The sequence below is a fragment of the Schistocerca serialis genome, chromosome 2, assembly GCF_023864345.2.
Source record: "Schistocerca serialis cubense isolate TAMUIC-IGC-003099 chromosome 2, iqSchSeri2.2, whole genome shotgun sequence".
Lineage (NCBI taxonomy): Eukaryota > Metazoa > Arthropoda > Insecta > Orthoptera > Acrididae > Schistocerca > Schistocerca serialis.
In genome coordinates, this window is record NC_064639.1 from 13577233 (window position 1) to 13602308 (window position 25076).

The 25076-nt window shown below is 38.9% G+C and overlaps 1 protein-coding gene across 1 annotated transcript in view; it reads right to left on the reverse strand.

Moving 5' to 3' along the window:
- The window catches only part of LOC126456737 (uncharacterized), a 198608-nt gene that overhangs the window by 28779 nt on the left and 144753 nt on the right, over positions 1-25076 (reverse strand). The window contains exon 7 of the mRNA XM_050092483.1: positions 11770-11827. The gene's annotated coding sequence lies outside the window, so the exon portion shown is untranslated. The remainder of the gene's footprint in view (positions 1-11769; positions 11828-25076) is intronic.

Below are 25076 nucleotides of genomic sequence, written 5' to 3' on the forward strand. Positions count from 1 at the left end.
AATAAAACACAACAAATCAGAGATCACACAGAGCAATTTAAGTGTTCCTTTTCCCCACACATTGTTCAAGAGTGGAACAGTAGAGAAACAGTATGAAAGTGGTTTGATAAATCCTCTGTCAGGCACTGAGTTGTGAAATGCAGAGTAGTCATATAGATGCAGACATTTCATATCCCATAAGCACGGTGTTTGTGGTGGTCTAGTGGGTAGCGCACTAGACTCCAATCAGGTGGTCCTGGGCTCGATTACCCATAAAACATAAAAGGTGGGGATTTTTCCTTGTTCCAGTGACTGCAGGATGGCCCCAGGTGACACCAACCTGCTATCAGATGACTCCTGGGGATGTTTCCCAGGGGTAAAACGAAGCTGGGGCGATAGGACATAACCCTCTCCCTCCTAGTGCCACGGTGAACAAAGGCTGCACCCTACCTGCTGTCAGGACAACATCCCAGTCACTGCCTGCCATCATAGACCTTACTTTAACATTTATGTTGTATGCGTCTGAAAAATTACTTTAACACAGAACAAATACGGAAATGAACAAGACCAGAATAATTAACATATTCTGTTGGATTTTCTGTTGCGGCTATATCATAAATTAAACAACAACAGAAAGACATCTTCAATCAATTTTCTAAAATTTATGACATAAAAATATTGTATAAATCATTAAAACTCTACTGTACTCTATCGAAATTGTAATACCCCTGGGTAGATGCCAACGTTAGCATGCAGCTAGAGCCAGTGTTGACATGGTTTTTAGGCTATTGTCCACATCCGACTAGATGAATAGCAGACTGGTATGCACACCCCACATCAGTTACATGATCCTCAAACATTTTGAAAACATTCTCACACTTTCACACACGATAATATTAGATACATACAGATACAGGGTACATAACTTTCATCCTGGTGTGGGTTGGAAGGGGGGAGGGGAGGGGGGGAGGTGGCATGGAAAGGGCATCTGGCCACAATTTACCACTAATACTGCCAAATCCACATTAACATGCTGAGACTGTGATAGCAGGGGATAAAGTCTAAGAAAAAGAAAAAGTAAAATGTATCAAAGTTGTGAGGTAAAAGTCTGTGCCCACTGCCAGAAGAAAATTCACTCCAGATTTAATGTTGCAACAGTGCATATGGAGTACATGAAATGATCACATTTACAGATCAATACTGCAAATGCTTCTCAGCTAGCATGTATCGACCCGTGCCAAAACACACACATTAGTATGTCGTGTAGCCCTCACTGGTGACAATGCAGGCACTGACTATGGCATTCAGTCGATAGTACAGATGGCAAAAACTGTCCTGAGATAAATTATGTCACACATGCTCAATCTGTTCACATAGTTATGTAAGAGTTGTTGGTTGACAAGTTGCACGAGTCACTTCTCATCCCATGTTCCCACATGTGCTCGGTTGGAGACAAACTCATAGAACATGCTGGCCCGGGAAGTCACTGCTCATCTTTCGGAGAACACTGAGATTCGTGGGCAGCGTGTGGGTCAGCACCATACTGTTGGAACAGTACATTACCTTCCAGTTGCAAGAATGCAAAAATAACAGGTGTAACATCATTCTGCATGTACCAAGTGCAGAAACACCACAGACGAATGAGAGTTGTAGTTTATCACACCCCAGACCATAAGGCGTGGGGTGGGGCCACTGTATCTTGGACGAATGCACTCTACAAGAGAGTGCTCACCAGATTATGTCATTTGCTGATATGACCATCACTTGTGTGCGAGCAGAATCTGCTTTCATCACTTACGACCATGGCGTGCCATGCCATCCTCAAAGAGATCCTCTGATGGCACCACTCGAGCCATGCATGTCAGTGCTGAGGCACGATTGGAAGACGGGATAGATGTGTGCACGTCCGTAACGCAACTGGCAATAACTGCTTTGCAACAGTTTGTGTTGACACATCTGGGGCTCACAAGACCTTTTATCTGTGCTGTGGTAGCCGTACGATCTGCAACTGCTGCCCTTTCAGTACAACAATCCTAGTGAGCATCTGTGCTGTGTGGATGTCCAGAACCTCGACTACGTGTGTGAGAATGTTCACGTGACTACTGATACTAGCAACGTTGCATAACTGACGCAGCATGTCCAACTTGTGTGGCAATTCCCCCGAAAGGACCATCCTGCCACTCGGAAGCCCACAATTTGACCCCTTTTTAAACTCACTCGTTGGCTATAAGAATCACGAGTGTGCCTTCCTGGCATGGTTGCCTGCTTGCTTCACATGTCTGCATCACACTGGCTGTGAGCATTTCCTATTAAAGGGTAGAAACATATAGCACTCTGATAGCTATGCCATTACACTATCTGTTGGCGGATGACACTGAAACCATTGCCAGTACATCTACTATTCCCAGGTGACATGTGTTGTCATCAGAACAAAATTGACATTGTATTTTCAGTTGTACAATATAAGCTGTATAAGCAGAAACATGTTACTAAAAAGATGCTAGCCTTACATTATTCTTGCACATTATCATTATCTTTGATGTTAATAGGACCAGAAACATGAAAAATGCAATATCGAAAGTGAAGTTCATGGGAGAGATCTATGAACCGTTCAAAGTAAAGACAGGAGTGAGGCATGAGGATGGCCATCACCTACTCTATTTAACTCAGTTTTGGAGAAAATAATCAGGACATGCGACAAAAGAGACAGATGGGTGAAGACTGAACCGTTGCCCTCCAAGTGCCGTTCCAAACAAAGATTGCACTCTACGTGTAGTCAGATCATGTCACACACCACACCATGGCTTGCGGAATATATATGCACATGTAGATAAAATGTCTGGCCTTTGCTGATAATATAGCCATAATAACAAATAACGGAAAAGAAGACAAAAAAGCTCTACAAACTCTTTATCAAATCTCAATCAATATGGGACTACAAATCTCACATGAAAAAAACTTTTACATTGACACAATGTAAAGAGACAGACACCCACTGGTAACAAAGTATGGAAAGATATCACATGAACAAAGTTTCCAGTGCCTGGAAGAGATTACACAGAAAATAAGACTGAACTCAACATCCAATGAAAAAAGAATCACAAAACTACATAAGGTATTCAGACTTATATGGAACAATTATAACAAAACAAGTTTTTCCATCAATGCCAAATTAAGACACTGTAGTACAGTAGTTAACACAGGCCTTGTACACCTCAGAACAACAGCAATGAAGGGAAGAACAAAAATCAAAGAGATGGAAAAACAGAAGGAAAGATCTACAGGCCAGTTCAGAGAGAAGGGATCTGGATAAACATATTGACAAAAGAACTGTATAAATACAAACAGAGGATTAAAAACAACACCAGGTAAAGAAGGACAAGGTTCTAGAGACACATACAAATTATGCACAAAAACAGACTTACCAAGAATATTTTTTATATAGTTATGGCCAATAAAGTGAAAACCAACTGGGTATAGGAAACCATGGAGGACCTCAAGAAACAAAACATCTCCACAGAAGACATCACAGACAGGAAAAAATACAGAGTAAAAAACTGGAAAACAGAAATTTCAGCAGATATTGAAAGAGAAGAAAACGGGGAACGACGGTACAGAAGAGAGGAAGAGGAATCACAATGAATATATGAGAAGTTTTTGAAAGACAAATGAAAGAGACAGAAAAAAAGCCTTGAAAATTGATGGTGCTTTACTGCTCTCCTTAAGGGGGTATTAATTAACAATAATTCAATATAATAATAATAATAATAATAATAACAATAATAATAACAATAACAATAATAATAATGACACTGTCTCTGTCTCAAGAAACTGATCTTCGAAGATCAGCTGAAGTTATCTCCCATGTCTTACTCTGCCTCTGTCCATGTGAATAACAGTAAAATTTAGGCTTATTTGGGAAAACAGCACCAAAGAAATTGTTTATTACAAATGGAACAACAGTATTATAGATTGCACATGACAAAGATTTATTGTCACAAATTGATGTTATCACCACTCTTGATAAATCCTGTTAATACAGTACAATAAAAAATAACAACACCCGATAAATCTCTGTACACACGCCACATTACCATAAGTGAAAACTACATGGAGTGGAAAGAGGGAGATACTACGATGCAAAATTGTTTCCATCTTATGACCTTTTTGTTGTTGCTGTGGTAGTCTGAAGATTGGTTTGCTGCAGCTCTCAATACTAATCTATCCTGTGCAAGCCTCATCACCTCCACCTCTACATATCTATTACAACACCCACCCGTTTAAACCTGCTAGTTGTCGTGAAGTCTTGATCTATTTCTACAGTAGCCACCAAGGAAGAGCCTACAGCTTTGATTCAACCCCCCCCCCCCCCCCCCAGTCATACCCTCATACCTCCCTAACTATGCTTTGTTCGATACTCCATCTTCCACAATCGCAACGAATTCCTCCATCCTCCATGAGATATATACATCCTAAACACCAATCCTGTAAAACTGTTGTCAACCTTTCTGCCACAACTCTTAGCCCTGCAGAAGTATTGGTACTTTCTAAAGGCCTCACCTTTAGCCCAAAACCTAAATTCAAGTGTGCTGGACTTGTAAAGGAACTTCTTTCCTTACCTAATCTCTGCAGCTGAAATTTCTTCAATGTGCATTAGGGAGGTATGAGGGTATGACTGGAAGAGGGGGGGGGGGGGGTTGAATCAAAGCTGTAGGCTCTTCCTTGGTGGCTAGTGTGTGTGTGTTGGAAGGGAAGGGGTATAAAAACCGTTGAAATAGATCAAGACTATGCTACAGACTGAACGCTGAAAGGCATAATCAGTCTTAAATGATGATGATGATGCATCCCACTAATAACAGCCAACAAAAACCTCACAAAGAACCTTGCTTAAAACAGTTCCAGCCTCCCTCCCACCCTGAACCTCCCATTCCAGCCAGTCATCTCTTGGTTATCTTTCAGGAATTCGTCACTTCTAACTCGGCCTTACTTTCCTTTCCTAAATCCTCCCTAATGAGACCAACATCACTCCTATGTAACACACAGCTACCCATATCCTGAAAATCAATCTGTGACTTATCATCTTTCCCACAGATAAAAGCTTCATCACAGTGTTCATGAATCATAGTGACTATGTGGCTGAGAGTCTTCACCAACTTTCTAACACCTCTGCATACAAACCTTACAACCATGATCACATCCTAGAATTCCAACAAGACTCCAGCAGCTCTCCAAGACCATAAGTCCATCCCATAACTTGACTCCTGGATCTATCTCACTCCTCACACCACTCCTTCCTTTTTACCTATTCGCCAAACTACACAAACCCAACTACACAGGTCTCTCCACTTGTCCAACTGTGGCTGGGTACAATCCTCCCACTGAACATCACATGCAAACCATTGTCTGTAACCTCCCATCCTACAGTGAAGACAATGCTCACTTCCTTCACCGCCTTTCTGCATTTCCTGTTTTGCTACCACATGACTCCTTGCTGGTTACTATGGATGCAACATCATTTTACAACATCCCCCATGCCCATGGTCTCACTTTCCAAACATCCTCCTGATACCAAACCCACCACCTCTTTCCTAATCCCCTTACCCAATCACATCCTGACCCACAATTATTTCACTTTCGAAGACCAAGTCACAGGGTGAAATGCCTAAAGCTCTCACTACAAGTATGAAGTGCTATTGATTTGCGGCTTTGACAGAATGGATTGGTAGTCAGGGACTCATTATTGTTACCCAATCAACAGATTGTAAAAATCCTTTCTTGTGCAGATGTACACTTTTTAAATGAAACTGTGCTTACTGACATTAACAAACTAAAAATATGGTAAATCAGAATGTCAGTGGGGTTTGTTGCAGGATTCTAGCACAAGTTGTCAATGAGATACAGTATTTTTAAAAGTTTCCACACCAATACTAGTTTGTGCCACTCAATCTGGGTAGTTGCTAGGTATGATGTTGTTTGCTTACAGTGTGTTTGTGTGTGTGTGGGTAGTTGCTAGGTATGATGTTGTTTGCTTACAGTGTGTTTCTGTGTGTGGGTAGTTGCTAGGTATGATGTTGTTTGCTTACAGTGTGTTTGTGTGTGTGTTCCTCGAGTGTATTGTGACTTGCAAGTCAATAAGTGTGTGACAGTCCAATCAGTAGGTCGTGAGTGGACGATGGGATCTACCAACGCATAAAAAGGTGACATGCTCATGGTGTATGGAGAGTGTACGAAGAATGCAGTTCATTCTTGTACAGTATATGCGGCAATAAATCCCAATAAATGTCAAGCATCTCAGCAATCATTTATCAACCTCTTCAACCAGTTATGTGGAAGTCATAGCCTAACTCTTAGCAACATAACAGATGAAACAAGTAGTTGATCCACATGTTACCTCTTCCACAATCGCATGTGGAAATGGCATTAATCGGGCAAGTGTCCTATGCATTCTCCATTGATATAGGTTTATCCCTTTCTATAAAGAGCTGCATGGAATTGATCAAGAGAATTGTGTTAACTTCCATACATGGGCATTAAGACAGGATACTCCAGATGTATCATGTATCTTGTTTAGTGGTGAAGGAAATTTTAACAATCGTGGCCTGGTAAAGTGCTGAAATAAGCACAATTGGTCTGTTAACAATTCTCTTTGGCTGTGGCAGGTGGAATGTCAGCATCCTTGGAGTGTAAACGTGTGGTGTGGGGCAGTGAACCATTAGCTCATAGGCCCGTTTTTCTTAGAAAGAACACTGAATGCGCACAAGTATCACAGCCTCCTAACAAATCATCTTCCACGGATGCTAGAAGAGATTCCTCTGCAGACTAGGAGCAACTTGTGGTACCAATACGATGGCTGTACAACCCACAGTGCACAAAGTAAAACATGGCTTCACAAACTGTTTACAAATCATTAGATTGGATGCAGAGGACCTGTATCGCGGTTGACCCATTCGCCAAATTTCATGCCTGCAGACATTTTTCTATGGGGAAAGCTGAAAGACTGTCTACAAGGGCATACCAACTACATCTGATGATATGCAATGATGTATTACTGCAGCCTGTCAGATTGTCCCTGCTGAAATACTGGTATGTGTGCAGCAGTCTTTCCATACCAGAATGGGAGCATATACTGGTGCTGCCAGTGGTCATTTTGAACACAGCCTGTGATGGTCAATTGTCTCATTACTGGTCACAATCCACATAACTAGTGTATGGACTTGGACTGTTCTTTGGTGTGTGCTACCGCAGCTAATGTACAAGTGTTGGCGTGGGAACTTTACAGCTAATGTACAAGTGTTGGTGTGGGACCTTTTCAAAATATGATATCTCATGAATGGCTCACACTAGACTCCTGCAACAAACACCGCTGATAGACTAATTTACCCTACTTTTAGTTAATACCGATAGGCATAGTTTCATTTAAAAAAGTTTATGTTTGCACAAAAAATGCAATTTCTAATATCACTACAACCTGTTGGTTGGTTACTAGCATAAGCCCCCAACTCCCAATCCATCCTGTGAAAACCACACATCAATAGCACTTTCCATTTCTGCAATGTTTGTGGTGCAGGTTTTAAGTGATTATCCCTGTACAAGCAAATCTGTAGTACTGCCATGGGTACTCGCATGGTGCCATCCTATGCCAGCTTTTGTATCGGCCATCAGGAGAAGTCCTTCCTATCCAGTCAACACCTAAAACCCATTGTCTGATTCAGAGTAATTGAGACATTTTCATGATCTGGACTCATGGTATAGATTGCTTCTTCCATAACCTAAAAACCTACTCCCAAATCATCTTAACCTGATTATTCTCAACTCAATGCGCCATATTACTAGACATCGATATCCATAAATACATGTCAAGTGGACCAACCATCAACAGTACCTCCCTCCACTTTGACAGCCGTCACCCATTCCATGTCAAAAAGTCTCTTCCATACAGCCTTGTCACACGTGGACTCGCTATCCCCAGTGGAAAGCAGGAGTTGTCTAAATATGGCAATAGCACTACCAGAGCCACAGTATCCTATCCGTCTCATTCATAAATAGATCTCCCGTGCCATCTCCTCATCTCACACCTGTAACCCTGCTAACCAGACAATGGTCAGCACTCATCTAATCACCCAGGCCTTGAAAAGCTCAACCACATCCTTCACTGGGGCTTTGACTATCTCAGATGGGGTATACTGTACTCAAGATACTACCCACTTCCTGCGAAGTAGTGTTCCATTGCCCGCACAATCTAGAGAACATCCTTGTCTGCCCCTAATCCTGTGAGTGACCCAGGTGCAAGACCTGTCCCACAAATCCACCCACCACCTCCTACAGCAGTCCAGTTGCAGGCATCTCCCACAATATAAAAGGCACGATCATGTGCAAAAGCAACCTGTTAAAAATCAGCTATGCTGCAATTACCATACAATTTTCCATGTAGGGATGACAAGTAACCAACTGTTCACTCGCAGTAATGTCTAGCACCAAACTGTGGCAAACCACAGACTTGACATTGCAGTTGCCAAGAGGCTGTACACCACTTCAACAACTGCTTCACTAGACATACCATTTGGATATTCCCTTCCAGTGCAAGTTTCTCCGAACTACGCAGGTGGCAATTGTCTCTCCAGCACATCTAGTGCCATCCATCTGACCTAAACCTCTGCTAATTTGTTTCCCACTGTATCACTTTACCTTTTCCCTTCTCTCTTCTGTACCCACCAATCTTTTCCCATTCAGACCATGTACTGTCTTCTCCAATCACTCTGCCCCCCCCCCTCCCCCACCCCCTGCAGCTACTGCGGGTGTGTACATTTGGGTGTTTGTGTGGTTTCCAAACTAAACCATGTGCATTTTAGATATGTTAGATCCATATACTTTACCTGAAACTAATTCTCTGAGGTACTGAGACTACTGCTTCCTGGCTCTATTTTCAGCTAACACAGAAGTATTGTCTACAAACAAAAGTGTATGGGACAGGATATTTACCAGTGAATCATTCACACGGGACACCAAAAAGACTGTTGTGTGGCATGTAGACAACCCCCGAGATGGTGCACCAAGGCAGTGTGACTGCAGGAGCATACAGCAAAAACTCTACACAAAAGATGGTCCAGCACTTCTCAGAGCTTACAGTCAAAAATTATCAGGCAAGGTGTCCATATTATGCAAATTAACGTAGGATTAACAAGTGACAAATGCAGTTACCAAAGCAAATTAGATGATGAGCATGCCATCAGTATTATAGCTCTATAGGAAATGCATTTAGGTGATAATTCAGCAGCTACATGCAAGATTACGCAATATAAAGCAATATCAATACTCCTCTCAATTGTTAGGTGCTACCACAATAAATGAAAAAAGAAACAGCTCTTGGATTATGCTGGCTTAAGCTGTCAGAAAATTAGTGATGTAGAAGTAATTAGGATAAAACTCAAAGGCCTGGTTATTACATCAGTCCACAAATCACCTAACGGAAAGTGTCTGACACTAGTCTTACACACAGCAACTAGACAGCACGTATATGTTTAAGATTTTAATTCCAAAACACAACCCGGAGATACTTAAATAGAGACCAAAGTAGAGAACCATTGTTCAAATGGATCAATACACAAGAAATTATCTAAGTTTGATGCCAAGGAATTTAAAACGTTTTGGGCAGGCAAATGGAAACTGATACAAAACCTGACCCATCCATCTTTTCCACTGATGAGAACAAATTACCACTGAATCACTCAATAGTAGTACTGAAACATTTTTCAAGGAGTGTACATTGGCTCACAAAAGTTATCATTGGTGCTGAAATATCAGTTACAAAATACATTGATAAACCCACATGGAAATTTGAAAAAGCTAACTTGATACAATACACCCAGGAAGTGGAGAGCAACCCGCACTGGACACCTCAAAAGGCAGAACATTGGGAATTATTGTAGATGTAGCTAAATGGAATATCTGAAGGGAAGTAACAAAATAATGTGTACTAGGATGGGACAAACCTGCCCAAGTCCTCTACAAAGGATACGAAGGGTCTAAATAATGTTTTGATAACATTTTGCATTTAAAAATATTTGTGTGTATAAATTGTTCATGTTGATGTAAATTTGACAATTTAAGAAATGGTCATGCTTAGGAACAATGTAAGAAATAGGTGTTATGTAAAAGCCAGTGTGCTTTTGTTTGAAACGAAAATAGCTGTGGGGAGTGGAAAAGGTGCGAAAGGCGAATTGGCGTGCTACCTTGAGCAAGTGTGGGAAGTAAGTCACACAGTCTGTAGGCAGCAGTGATTGAGGTAACTCCTTTGTGGAGCAGAAGCTTTGCCTGCAAATTTTCATAAAAATGCCTTGATTGAAGACTGCAAACAGCTTACAGCATAGCTGCGAGTTGTTGAGCTACTGTATGTAAAACTGAATGAAGCCAAGAAGAGAAATTGAGCCCATACAGCAAGAAACTTGCAGGCCATAGTGTGGGTAGTGTAGCCGTCATAACTGTTCGCCACACCCAAGCCTACAGCCACCAGATAAGATTTTTTTCTATTTTTACCTTTGTACAGCATGAACCATTAATTTAAACTGTGATTTAATAATCATTCTTGAACTTTACGGAAACTGGCTCACCCTGTCATCTCATCCTAATCATACATCTGTATAGGGTTCCTTCCTGGTGTTTGATTGATCCGAGTGTCCTGTTTTACAGACTTATGAAGTGCCAAGTTAATATAAAGAGGAACCATTTAAATTGCTTTAGTGTAAATAATAAAAATGTTTTCTTAACTATTGCAAAGTGTTATAGTTTGCTTACATAAAATTCAATCAGAGTGAAGCCAAGTTACTAGAACCTGTTAGATGGCTATACAGAATTAGTTCAAAGAATAATAGCTTTTGAAAGTAAATTCCACCAAGAAAGAGGTTTTCTTTAAGTGAAATGTTCAGTTAAAATGTGTGTGCTTTAGTGTCTAAGTTTTTAAGTTTCTTGATTATGGAAAGTGCTTTTCTAAAGTTTGTTCCCCCCATCCCCGGCTAATTTTTTTTACCTTCCTTGAAGTTATCTACTGGGCTTTTTCTTTTTTTAAAACATAATGTATAAAGATGTAGCCCAAAATTGTTTAAGTGGGGTAATTTATTTGAAGAGCCAAACTAAACAGTAGCAAGAAAGTAGGCAAAATTCACATTTCTGCTTCTCCAATACTTCACTATTTCATTGCCAGGATAGGTTGGTGACCATTAAGTACATGTTTTAAACCACTAAATGAACTTGGAAATGAGTTGTCCTAGCTTCAGTATATTATCATTCATACTGTGTTTCTATCTAGCCACTGGGTAAGATCTTTGGAAAAGAAGTGAATAGTCCAATTTACTTATCCATTAGACACAACACATGGTAAATCCTGTAAGAAGGATAACTCTATTGATTATCTTTTCCTATAAACAGGACTATCCTTCCATAGTGTATTTTATTTGGAAACTAAACTAAATTTTAGTAAGAGGGTTATACATGGCAACATAGAGACAGGGTTTCTGTTATTTACATAAAAGCATACTAATATCATAATGGTAGTGTTATAAGGTCCTATTAATGTGTGGTCATGACATTTGTTAAATGTCTCACCACATTCCTATTGAAACTATTTACTCTTCTTGTAAATAATACCTATGACAATTTTATACAAATGTCCACTAAGACTTTGCTCGTCAACTTCCATTTAGGTAACAGTGATCTTTTAGATGTATTTAAATCAGTACTGTTAAGAAATACTGACTAGCTTTATTTTCAGGAATCTCAAGTTTAAGTTATACATACTGTTATCCTCCAATATGAATCATTGGCCGATTCTTCGTCTTTGACAGGTTCAGCATGCCTGCAATGCAAAACATTATCTTTTGTATTAACAGATGAAATCCAATTTTTTAAATTTAATAAATGCTTATACAAACATAAAGTTTCTTCAAGAAATGTATTTCTGACAACTTCCTGTCACAGATAATTTTCACTGAATGTTGCAACCCAGTTATATTGCTGATGAGAAGCAAATGTTGATCTTTTCCCTCTCTTCCTTCACCATCTCCTGTTTTGTTCACCTTGACATATTTCTACCAAAAAGACTACCCCAATGGATCCACTGCTTATATTTAACACACAGCAAATATTTCCTTAACACAGGATGTGCATTGACAAGCTTGAATTAATCAGAAAAATATAAACAGATACTAACCATTCCACAGCTCTTACAAAATACTTGCATTAAGTAATCATCAAAGCTACTTTTTGTACAGCAAGAGGACTAACAGTCAAAATGGTGCTACATGCTACAGGCAGTGCAATACCATTTATTTTACTCATTGCTACAGCAATAAATGTACTTATAAAAATATTCAGACTTAGACTATAATCAAATACAAAGAGAGAAAATATTCTAACTAAAGAGATATAGCAGCCATAGGCAGAAACAAATAAAAAAACTGATACTAATCTTAGCTTTGAGGACCAAAAGTTTCTTCATCTGGAAAATGTAAAAAGAGAAATGAGACTGTTCAAGAAATAAGGATGAAAATTTAGGATCTTGAGTCAAGGAAGATGAATGGTTAAATGAATGAAAAAACTAGACTGGACATGATGAAATTAAGTTGCAAAAGAGCAGCAGATGATGTAATTTTAAATGCTGAGAAATAAGATCTCTTCAAGAGGAGCCACCAAAAGCTCAAATAAGTGAAGAACAAGCTGAAAATACCGGTAAATGGGCTAAAATGGCGGTAAATAGATAAACGAAACAGAAAGATAGTGCTGAAGAACAGGCAACCAAACAACAACAACAACAATAATAATAACAGCACATTGTAGCAATATATAATAGCAGTTCCACAACATCTGGAGGAAGATTTTCCACTAACAGAACAATAAATTCATGAAGTCATCAAATCATTCCAAAACTTCAAAGCAACAAATGAAGACTCCACTACAGCAAAATTATTGAAATAGTCAGAACACACAAATGATCTACAACTGCTGTTTGAGAACATTTGGAAAGCTGAAGAGATTATTGAAAGCATTAATCCACAGCTATGAAAAAAAGGGGACACACAAAATGTCAACAACTGCAGAGATGCCTGACTTCTGCCAGTGGTATACAAAATATTATCAAAAATTCTCTGGACAGAGTTGTAGAAACTTTAGACAAATAACTGGGAGAATCTCAAGGAGCTCTAGAAAGGGAAGACCCTGCACAGAACAGATGTTTATTAGAAAATTGATAATTCTCCACAGACTGTTAATCACCAAACCAATAATAGTATCATGTATTGGTTTCAAGAAAACATTTGATTTGGTAGGCAGAGAAATTATGGGTAAAATCATCAAAGAATTTTGTGTTAAAGCAAACATAATCCTCAAAACACTAGCAAATAGGAAGGCTGAAGCTAAATTTATGGGAGAAGTATCTCAACCATTTGAAATAAAAACTGGTGTTAGACAAGGGGACAGTTTATCACCTTTACTGTAACACTACATTCTAAAAAAAATAGAAAGTTATTGGAATTTGGAGAAAAAAAATCACAAAATTGAACCAATAATTTTAGGACAAAAAACAAATGGAATTAAGGTAAACTACCTGGCTTCTACAGATGATTCTGATATACTTTCAAAAAATCTGACAGACAGTTATTAAAAGAAATCTTTTGGAAGAAATAGCAAAGAGAGCTGGTCCCAAAATTTCAGCCGAAAAAACAACATTGATGACAATTTCAAACAATGCATCAACATTCTTAGAAAAACAAAAATGTAAAATAGCATTAGTAAGTAAATTTAAATATATTGGACAAACTGTACAACAAAATGGACTAGAAGAATTAACAGTAGATGCAAGAGTCAGCAAACTGGAGAGAGCAAATCGTTTGACAAAGGATATTTACAACAAGAAATGTACAACTAAAAAAAACAAATTTAAACACTATCCCACAGTGGTATGACCAGGATGTTTACATGGATGAGGATGCCTAATGATGAACTATAAGCTGGACAGAACAGAGGTTCCTCAAAGGAGCATTATTAGAAAATAATGGTTGCAATACAAGCTACAGATGGCTGGAAAATGAGAAGTAATGAGGAGATCTACAAAAATTTTGAGAAAATATCAGAAGTAATGGCTAAAAGAAGATTAATCTTTTTTTAGAGACCTCTACTGAATGAGTAGTTCTGGAAGAAGGAATCAATGATAGCATGGATTACAGAAATAAGAAAGAAACAACATCAAACAATCAGAAATAATAGAAAGAAACCTTTTTACAGATAAAATACTGAATTTAAAAGGATCATCACCTCTCCAAGATCAAAATTAATTTCATCCCTCTCAATAAGACTGTGAAAACCGGAAATAAATTTCATAAATATGATATTGCGAAGCTCAAAATCAATCAAAACGTATTGGAACAATGCCACCAGTAACTGACAGTTGAATCCCATAAATGGGCAGACATTGCCTCCATGATCCAACAAGCAGCTAATACTACAATCCTGACAGCTAAAAAGAGGAATCATACATGGTGGAATGAGGTTTGTGGTGAGGTGGTGGCCCAAACAGCAAGTGCATGGAAATAGTGGAACTCTACCAGGAGACTTGCTTTTGATGTATTCCATGAAGTTCAAAAATATGCAGCCAGAACTCTACGAAGGGCTAAGAAACTGCATGAGAAACAGCAGTTAGAACAGATCGATCAGCGTTTCCAGAAAAAGAATGTCAGAGACTTCTATCAGACGTTCAAATCGAATTTGAAAGGATACCAAGTCCCTAGTTTTTGTTTTAGAGACGAAAATGGAAAGCTCAGTGTTGTGTACATAGTTCCGCGTATTCAGCGCGTACACAAATTTCCCACTAGAGTGTGCCCCGCTAAGCACAACAGCGCAGACGCAACACTCGTCCATCTCCGCACTACAAGATGGCGCTGCCATAGAGACAGACCAAATTCTGCTTCCGCCGATTCGCGTATTAATATGTAACGCAGCCAATGAGATTGCTGCTAACATAGAACACTTTCTCCTCGCGCATCACACTCGCGCAGTGATACATGAACGTGCAAGGTATTATAACGAGTGTAAAGACCTTCGATCAGTCAGTCTGCATTTGTTTGCACCACTCTGCATTAGTCTGTACCAGTCTGCATTAGTCTGTACCAGTCTGCATGAGTTCTACAATTGTCTGTGCCAGTCCATAGTCAAGATCCAGTCTGCACCTAATAAGATTACCATATTCCTGTACATAGCCATGAAGATAAATGTATAGACAATTTTGTCAAGTATCCGAGATATATGTGAGAATAAGATTAATGTATCAATACCAAAGGAACTTCAGATTGTCAATTCTAAATAACATCCAGAACCAAGTTAAGTAATTTTTATATTTGTTATTATTTTAATAAATGTGTGGGAAAATTAATCAAGTTCTGTTTAAAGTTGGTCACCGTCAATCTGCTACTCGAAGCGTGCAAGTGGCATTTCTATCGTCTGACCTAATGACAGAAGATAAACATGCCATGATAAGACCATGAGACATATTGCTGACACTCGCTTACTTCATTAGAGCAACAAGTCAAATAATCTAATGGTGTGTGTACTGAAGGTCTTACAGTATGCACACCACACTCGGAATGACCAACAAAGAGAACTGCAAGATAATGTCTCGTTACTTTGAAAACCTACTTAATTGTGATGAACCGAAAGAAAGATTCCCTGTATGTGCCCCAATCCACAAACTACCCCTCATCTCCATCTAGTAAAGAGGAGACCAAAGAGATCATCAACAACTTTAAGAATAATAAGGCAGCTGGAGAGGATTCAATAGTGGTGGAACTACTGAAGCTGGCAAATAATGAAACTCTAGATATACTAGTCCAACTTTTTGAGGAGATCTGGAGAGCTGGGATGATACCAACTGAATGGCAATCAGCTTTAATCCATCGTATACACAAAAAAGGTGATAAATAGAATGTCAATAACTATAAGGGTACCTCATTAGTATCTGTTCCATATAAGATTCTCTCCAAAGTGATACAGAATAGAATAGAAGATCATTGTAACCAACTGATTGGGGACTATCAAGCTGGTTTCCCAAAGGGCGATTCTTGCGCAGAACAGATCTTTAACCTGAAGAACATCATCAGGTACAAAAAAAATTGGAAAAATAACTATGTCATGTTTGTTGATTTTTAGAAAGTATATGACTCCATCGACTGACAGGCATTAATGAATATTTTGGAAAAGTTTGGGGTGGATAATACATCAAGAAAGCTGATCAAACAAACTCTTACTAACACAGTGTCAAAAATTAAATTTATGGGTGAGGTATCTGAACCCTTTACAATCAGAACAGACATAAGACGAGGAGATGGACTATCCCTCTCCTTTTCAATTGTGTCTTGGAAAAGGTCATTCAAGAGTGGAGAAAGTTATTAGCCCAAGGAGAAACAAATGAAGAGTGGTTCAGACTTGGTCCTAAGAACAAAGGGGTGTGCATTGACTGCTTAGATTTTGCGGCTGACCTGGCCATTTTTGCTAACAACATAGAGTCAGCAGTCAACAAGATAAATAGGCTGTCAGAAATTGCTGAAAAAAGTTAGACTCCAGATCTCTATTCAAAAGACAAAATATATGACGAAGATCTGTGATGGACCTGAATGGATGATAACCAACCTGGAAAAAATCGGATGAGTTAAGAATTTCAGGTATATCGGTGAAGACATCCACCAGGAGAATGGATTAAGAGAAGAAGCAATTGTTGGGATGAGGAAGTTAGACCAAGCATACCGACTGACAAAGAATACTTATAACAAAAAGTCTATGAGTATATGGGCCAAGTTCCAACATTATAATACAGTTGTAAAACCTGAGGGCTTATAAGAATCCAAAACTTTTACGACGAATAGACAAGGTCAAGCTGAGCGGCTGGAAAAGCGTGAGTGTAGGATATTAAGGAAAATCCTAAGGTAATAGATGGGTCGATGGACAATGGCGAATGAGAGCAAATGAGGACTCGTGCAGCAAGACAGAACCTATCACAGCATCCATTACGAAGAAATGATTGTTGTTTTATGGTCATCTCATGAAAATGGACGGTGATCGACTAACAAAAAGAATATGGAGTTTCATCCTATCTAAGAAAACGAGGCTGAGATGGTTCAAAGAATGTGAAAAAGATCTTAAGCAGATTGGTATCTCAGAGAGAAATTCCTGAAAGGAACAAATTTAGAAGATTGGTGACCAACTGCCAAGGTTTTAACATGGCATCAACATCCGAAAGACAGTGAGGACCATTATCTGAAGAGCATAAAAAGGCACTTCTTGGAGGGGCTCAGAAGATACTGGCAGGAAGTCACAGCTGGAGCAAGAACAAGACCTGGACACTAGAGTGAAGTCGGTTGTTACCACGCAGTCCGTAGAGACTCACCTCGATAAAATAAATAAATAAATAAAAATAAAAGGCTTTCAATGCAGAAGAAATAGGGGATTGAGAACAACACGAATAGAATAAAGGGGGAAAAACATGAGGAGGAGATGGACGAGTACTGGAAAAACAGGAGACGACAAGGGAAGAAGAAGAAGTGAAGTTATTACATGACGAGAGATGGTGATTGGATTTGATTTGATTCAGTTTTCATTACATACACCGAAAAAATGAGATGATTCTCGAGGATGTGGAACATGTCAGAATGTATAACACAAAACATTTTAATATAATGTATACTACCCTGATCATTTGTCACGAGATTGTCAAAATAGGTGAATACAATACAATAAACTGGAAAAGCTAATATTTACAGAATTAATACGCTGTCAGAATGAAACATTGTTATGCACTATTAATAAATTTATCATACACAAAATACCTAATATTGACTGTTGCAACCAAGTGCTGTCAAAACTTAAATCTAACATATTTTTACTTAAGCTGGCCTAACAGTCTCTGTTAGGATATTCATCTATACAGTAGAAGGCATTGCCTATCAAAAAGTCATTCAAACTCTGTTTAAACTGTGCTTTATCTGAAACCAAGTTTTTAATGGTTGCTGGTAATTTATTGAAAATGTGTGTTCCTGAATATTGGACCCCCTTTTGGACCAACATAAGTGATTTTAGGTCTTTATGTAGATTTTTCTTATTCCTAGTATTGATAATATGTATTGAGCTATTTGTTGGAAATATAGATATATAACTTGCAACAAATTTCATTAAGGAGTAAGTATACTGAGAAGCAATGGTTGGAATTCAAAGTTCCTCGAATAGGTTCTACACGATGTTCTTCAAAGACTGGTCCCAGATACTCCATTGCACCATTCACCGAACCTGATAACCCCGAGCCGTCAGTAACAAAAATTAAGTCTTGCTTAAGAGATTTACAACACTACATGCACTTGTTACCAAAGTCTCATTTACTTTTAGAGCTATCTGTTCCACTTCCTTTTTGGCCCCACTTCTCTCTGTCTTCACTATATCCCATACAGTTCTTATTTTGTTGCCCGATACAATTATCTTTTTCTCTTAATAAAGCTACTTCGATTTCTGGATTACTTGATTCAATATTTTGCAGTATTCTTTGTAATGCATTACAATTCTAATATCACAAATGTTCCTAGATAGTAGATACAGTCTCCTTTTTGCCCCACATGATATCTTTATTCCTTGTGTAATCCATGGTTTATCTTTTGACTTCTGTGTGATCTGAGTTACCTTTAGGGGAAAACAATTTTCAAAAGAGGAGGTAACTTTATTAATAAATGCTTTGTATTTTCCATTTGAGTCAGGTAAATATCTCTCCAGTTCATGTCTTTGAGCAATTTCCTGGATTCCTCAATTTCTGGCTTATTCATTATCCTCCTGTACTCAGATTTAATATTTTTTTATCCTGACAAGTTTCAACATTTAACACAAGATGCTGCATGTCGTGATCAGATAGTCCATTTACTATTGGTTTTGTGATATGATGTTTTTCCCCTAGATTTGTTCATAAAGATATTATCAATAGCAGTCTCAGAGCATTTACATATCCTAGCTGCAAAGTTCACAATAGGAACTAAATTGAATGATAGTGTTAAAAACACCAGCAACCACTATTTCCCCTTCTTTTGTTTTTTACACAAGCTATTCCTTTCGCTTTGTGAAATGAAGCACTGCCTAGTTCCAAAACACAGGACTACTATGACAAGGTGAAATGTTCTCAGAGTGCTACATGTATGATAGTAAATGTAATCAGCACTATAGTTGTTTGCTGAGTAGTTATGCTGTGTGTGTTTCATTCAATCAGATGAAATGGAATAAAATCATCAATTTATTTATTTGGGCTCTTTATCACCAAGATACATTCAATGTTGGTTGAGGTTTATCTTTTGAATTCACTCCAGTGTAGGTTGTCAAAATTTTATCAGTTGTCAAAGTACTTGTAACACAGTTTCCGAATTTACTGCCATCCAGGAAAGTATCGCACTCAAATTATTCTCAGAGACTGAGAGCTGGCTGAAACTGAGAGTAGAAAGATCTGACATATTTAGTGATTAATGGAATATATATCAGAAAGGCAGGTTAGACACTGTAGGAGAGGGAGTGTCCATTGTCTCTATTGAGGTCAAAGCTGATTGTGACAGTGAAGTTATCTGGTTGCGTATAACAAGTCTATGTGAAATCACGTTAATTAATGGATAATCAGCCACCCAGTTCTGCTATGACAGTTTTGGAGCCATTCACAGAAAGTCTACATACAGTAGCATGTAAATACCTAGATCATGCAATACTAGTTGTAGGTGAATTTAGCCTACTGAGTATAGATGGTAGCCTATGGCTTCATTGCAGAGGGTGCAGTCAATCTTGTGAAGCACCTTTGAATGTGGTTTTCGAAAATTGTCTTGAGCACCTAGTTTGGCACACCACATGCAATGGAAATATCTTAGACCTTGTAGTTACAAACAGGCCAGATATCATCAATGACTTCAGCATAGAGATGGGGATTAATAATCATGATAACATCATAACAACTAAGGTTTCAAAAATTAATAAATCAGTCAAGAAGGCTAGGAAAATGTTCATGCCAGAAAGAGCAGATAAGCAGATGTTAGCATCTTACTTAGACAGAACTGACATCACTTAGTTCCATTAAGATGGATGTAGAGAGATTATGGTCAAAGCTTAAACAGATCGTGAATTGCACTCTCAACTAGTCTGTACCTAGTAAACAAATTAAGGATGCAAAAGAGCCACTGCGGTTTAACAATGAAATTTGGAAATTACTGAGGAAGGAAAAGCTACTGCACTCTTGGTTCAAAAGAGAATGCCAAATGGCAACAAGGAAAGGTTACTACCACTGCCATACCTCAGCAAAAGATCTGGCTGAGAAGCAGGGGAAATTATTGTCCTATGTAAAATCACTAAGTGAGTCAAAGGTTTCCATCAAGTCACTTGACCAGTCTGGTGTGGCAGTAGGAGATAAATGTTTTAAATTTTGCATTTAAGAAATCATTCATGCAAGAGAGTCATATAAACATACCGTCATTTGACAATAGCACAAAGACACCTAACAACAATCACCACAAGAGGCCAGCGCTAGCACAAGTTGTTCACATGATATGCGTTGGACTGTTGCCTGTAAACCCGTGCCATGTCAGTGCTCTTGGAAGAGAGCTGTGGCAGTGACACGGCTCTGTTGTTGTTCCTGTGCAGTGATCTGCAAAGACGCGACGGTACGGGACGGGGGGGTCGGGTCGAGATCCAAGCAGTGATTAAATACTTCATAAAGAGAGGTATGAAAGCGAAGGACATTCATGTCGATTTCCAGAATACACCAGGGGACTCTGCTCCTTTGTCTTCAACTGTTGCCAAGTGGATAAATGAATTTAAATTTGGTCAGGAGAGCTTAGATGATGAACATCCATGAATAGGTCAGCCAAGATGTGTCACTACTCTAGAAATCATTGCAAAAGTGCGCATAATGATCAAGGAGGATCACCAATTTAGAGTGCATGAAATTGCTCACGCTTGCCAGATGTCATCTGAAAGGTATTCACAAGATGGGTGCCGCGACTCTTGACGCTGTGTCAAAAACGCATTAGAATGGACATATCACAACAATGTTTGGCCTGTTTTAGGAGAAACAAACAAGATCTTTTGTGCTGGTTTGTGACCACAAGGAAACTTTGGTTTACTACTATACCCCAGAGACAAAGCAACAATCAAGGCAGTGGAAACATGCTGAATCTCCACCGCCAAACTCCTTCAGCGGGGAAGGACATGGCGACAGTGTTCTGGCATGCGCCACCAAATTCCTTCAGCGGGGAAGAGCATGGCATCAGTGTTCTGGGATGAGAAGGGGATTCTGTTTGTACATTATCTCCCCACTGGGCAAACAATTACTGGAGAATACTATGCTAACCTTCTGGACAAATTGCAACAAATGATATGCGAAAAAGGCCAGGTTTAATAAGGAAGAAAGTCATCTAGCATCAAGCAAATGCACGCTCGCATGCATGTACCATCGCCATGGTAAAATTACACAAACTAAGGTATGAATTGTTGCCACACGTGCCTCTTCCCTAAACTGAAAATTTTTCTTTGTGGATGAAGATTCACTTAAATGAAGAATTGATAGCCTGAGTTGACAACTATTTTATAGGCCTGGAGGAAAATCATTGTCGAGATGGGATCAAGGTATTGGAACACTGTTGGACCAAGTGAATTATTCTACAAGCAGGGTACACTGAAAAACAAAAAAGTTTCAGTGACATAAGTACTTTTTTTCTATTCTGTTTCAAGAACTTTTCAAACCACCCTCATAAGCATCCCTGACGCCTGAAATAATTAAAAACAAATAAGTCGCCAGTTGCAGATGGAATCTCAATTTGGTTTTACAAAGAGTGCTATATGGCACTGGACCCTTACTTAGCTTGTATTTATTGTGAATCTCTCACCCAGAAGAAAGACCTAAGCAACTGGGGAAAAAAATACAGAGGCGTCTCCTGTATATACGAAGGGCGAAAGAACAGACCCGCGAAATTACAGACCGATACCCGTAACATCAGTTTGCTGCAGAATTCTTGAACATATTCTGGGTTTGAATCTAATCAGTTTCATAGAGACCAATAAGTTTATGTCCACAAATCAGTACAAAGCATCGCTCATGGGCAACTCAGCATGCCCTTTTGTCATACAAAGTCTGTTCAAAAAATTCCAGAACTTTGTCCACAAAATTTTCTATGCTTATCTTTTAATTACTATGGACTGTCTCCTTCGAAATACTCTCCTCCACAATTGATACACTGCTCCCAATATCATTTCCACTTCCAGGAGCAGTCTTGACACACCTCTTGCTGGGTCGCATAAAGTGCCGTCTGCGAATTTTCTTTTATCTCATCTACCATTGCAAAACTTCATCCTTTTCAACTTTGGAAATAAAAAGAAGTCTGCAGGGGTCATACTATTCTCGCAAGGAACATCTCATTCTCATTTGTGAGATCCAAAAAGTTTTTTTGGTCTTGACTCATGAGCCGTGGAATGAACTTGGCGGCAACACAATGCATTTCAAGATGCTGTGTCATTTCATAACATGATCCAATTGAAATGTTACATTCTTCTACAATCTCTCAGACAGTGAATCTTCGACTGCCACACACAATTTCTTTGACGTTCCTGTCACAAGTGTCATCAGGGGACATCTAAGAGAGTCCTGAACAAGGAACATTTTTGACTTTTGTAAAGCCATTTTAAAACGTGTGAATAATACATAACACTAAGTATGGCTTAAGCACTCATCGCTATAGGCTCACTGCATCATTTGGTGTGTCTGTGTAAAGGTTTTCTTGAGCTTCACGCAAAATTTAATGCAGATGCCTTACTCCTCTAACTTTGTCATCACAAAATTCACAAACCCAGATTCCATATTTCTTGATTTCCGAGAAGCATTTGACATAGTGCCTCACTGCAGACTTTTAACAAAGGTACAAGCACATGGAATAGGTTCCCAGACATGTGAGTGGCTCAAGGACTTCTGAAGTAATAGAACCCACTACATTATCCTGACGGTGAGTGTCCATCAGTGACTAGGGTATCATTAGGATCATTCCAGGGATGTGTGATAGGAGCGCTATTACTCATATTTTCTATGTGCATAACTGATCTGATGGACAAAGTGGACAGTAATCTGTGGTTGTTTGCTGATGATGTTGTGGTGTATGGAAGGTGTCATCGTTGAGTGATTTAGGAGGATAAAAGATGACTTGGGCAAAGTTCCCAGTTGGTGTGATAAATGACAGCCAACCCTAAATGTAGAAAAATATAAGTTACTGCAGATGAGTTGGAAAAACTAATCCATAATGCCAGAATCCAGCATTAGTAGTGTCATGAAAGAAGTCACATTGTTTCAATATCTGGACATAACGTTGCAATGTGATATGAAATGGAACAAACTTGTGAGGGTCATGGTAGGGAGGGCGAATAATCATCTTTCATTTGTTGGGTGGATTTTACTACAGTGTGGCTCAGCTGTGATGGACATCACATATAGGATGCTAGTGTCTGGGATCCACAAGGGGTCGAATTAAAGCAGACATTGAGGTAATTCAGAGGCAGGATACTAGATTTGTTAACAGTAGGTTGAAACAACAACATACAAGTATTATGGAGATGTTTCTGGAACTAAAATGGGAATCCCTGGAGGGATTTTGAGGAACACTGTGCTGACTGCAGAACAATTCTGTTTGCACCAACATACATTATGTGTAAGGACCACGAAGATAAGAGACGACAAATTAGGACTCATAGAGAGGCATATAGACATTCACTTTTTCCTCACTCGATTGGCAGATGGAATGGGAAAGGAACTGACTACAGTTGAAATAAAATTACTTGATAGTTGGCACTTCAAATGCCAATAAGAGTAGTCAGCGTCACACTTGAACTGTCTGCTGTTGCCAAACTCCACCAGAATTGGCCAGTCACTTCCAATTCCTGGTTCAGCATTCTTTCTTGATGTATTTGTATCCCGAATTACGAGCCCGACACTTTTATTATGTATTTCATGACACGCGATAGCTACACCAAAAACAACACACATTAACAATGCTAATGAAAGACACTCATTTCATTCATAGCACTAACCAAACACTACCGAATAACTCAGCACAAGGTGTAATTCAGTATCATACATATAGTTATCATATTCACAGAGATCATCTTACATTAGATAAGCTTTTCACTACACTGTGTGAAACTGAAATTTTTAAGGTTGCAATTCATAGTTGCAACTGGGTCACTACATTCACATATATAAATACTTCATGCAGTGCTGTGGCATAGCACAATGGTTGGCAGATTAATCTAATGTGTAACATGTCGTAGGTTTGAATCTCATCAATGTAGCAAAATTTTTATTTCTAAATCCAACCAAAAGAGTGTGATTATTATTTTCATTCAATTAATTGGTTTAAATGTATTTTTTTATTTTTAATACTTTGCTGCATCATTTTTCATCATTGTTTTGACTGTTCTATTTGGTCTTATTTTTCTTCCTGTCATTATTTCTTCATTTGGAATCTGCCTCAGTCATCTATAATCCACGAACAAGTGCCCACATGGACTGTTCACTGTTTTCTAACATGGCAGCATGTGCAGCTAGAATAAGGATAGTTACAGGTAACAAATCACATGGAGAAATTTCAATTTGCTTTCAGCCCTGAAATTGAGTTTTTGTTGTCTTGAGTTTACCCTTAAGCATTAGCTTTAATCGCCATGAACAAAGCGATCATGATATTAGTACTGCTGCAGACTGTTGACCACAATTTTCTCGGCTGGGTTAGGACACAAGTTTACAGTCAGGGATACAAAACGGGTCGTCTGCCCCAGTTCAGTCACTGATCACATTAAATCAATAGTCGACAGAGTATCCAACATTTCTGACATACCTTGCACCAGCCACTAGAAAAATTGCTCTGTGTTAAACGTTTAACATAATTTGTGAAGTGAGCCGCTTGTTTGTTCTCACCTGTAACCAAACGGTTGCTGGTAGCCAATGTGGCAACATTGTTGCAGCAAGTGATTGATGTCAACTATCAACTAATTTTATTCAGACTATTGTAGTGAGACAG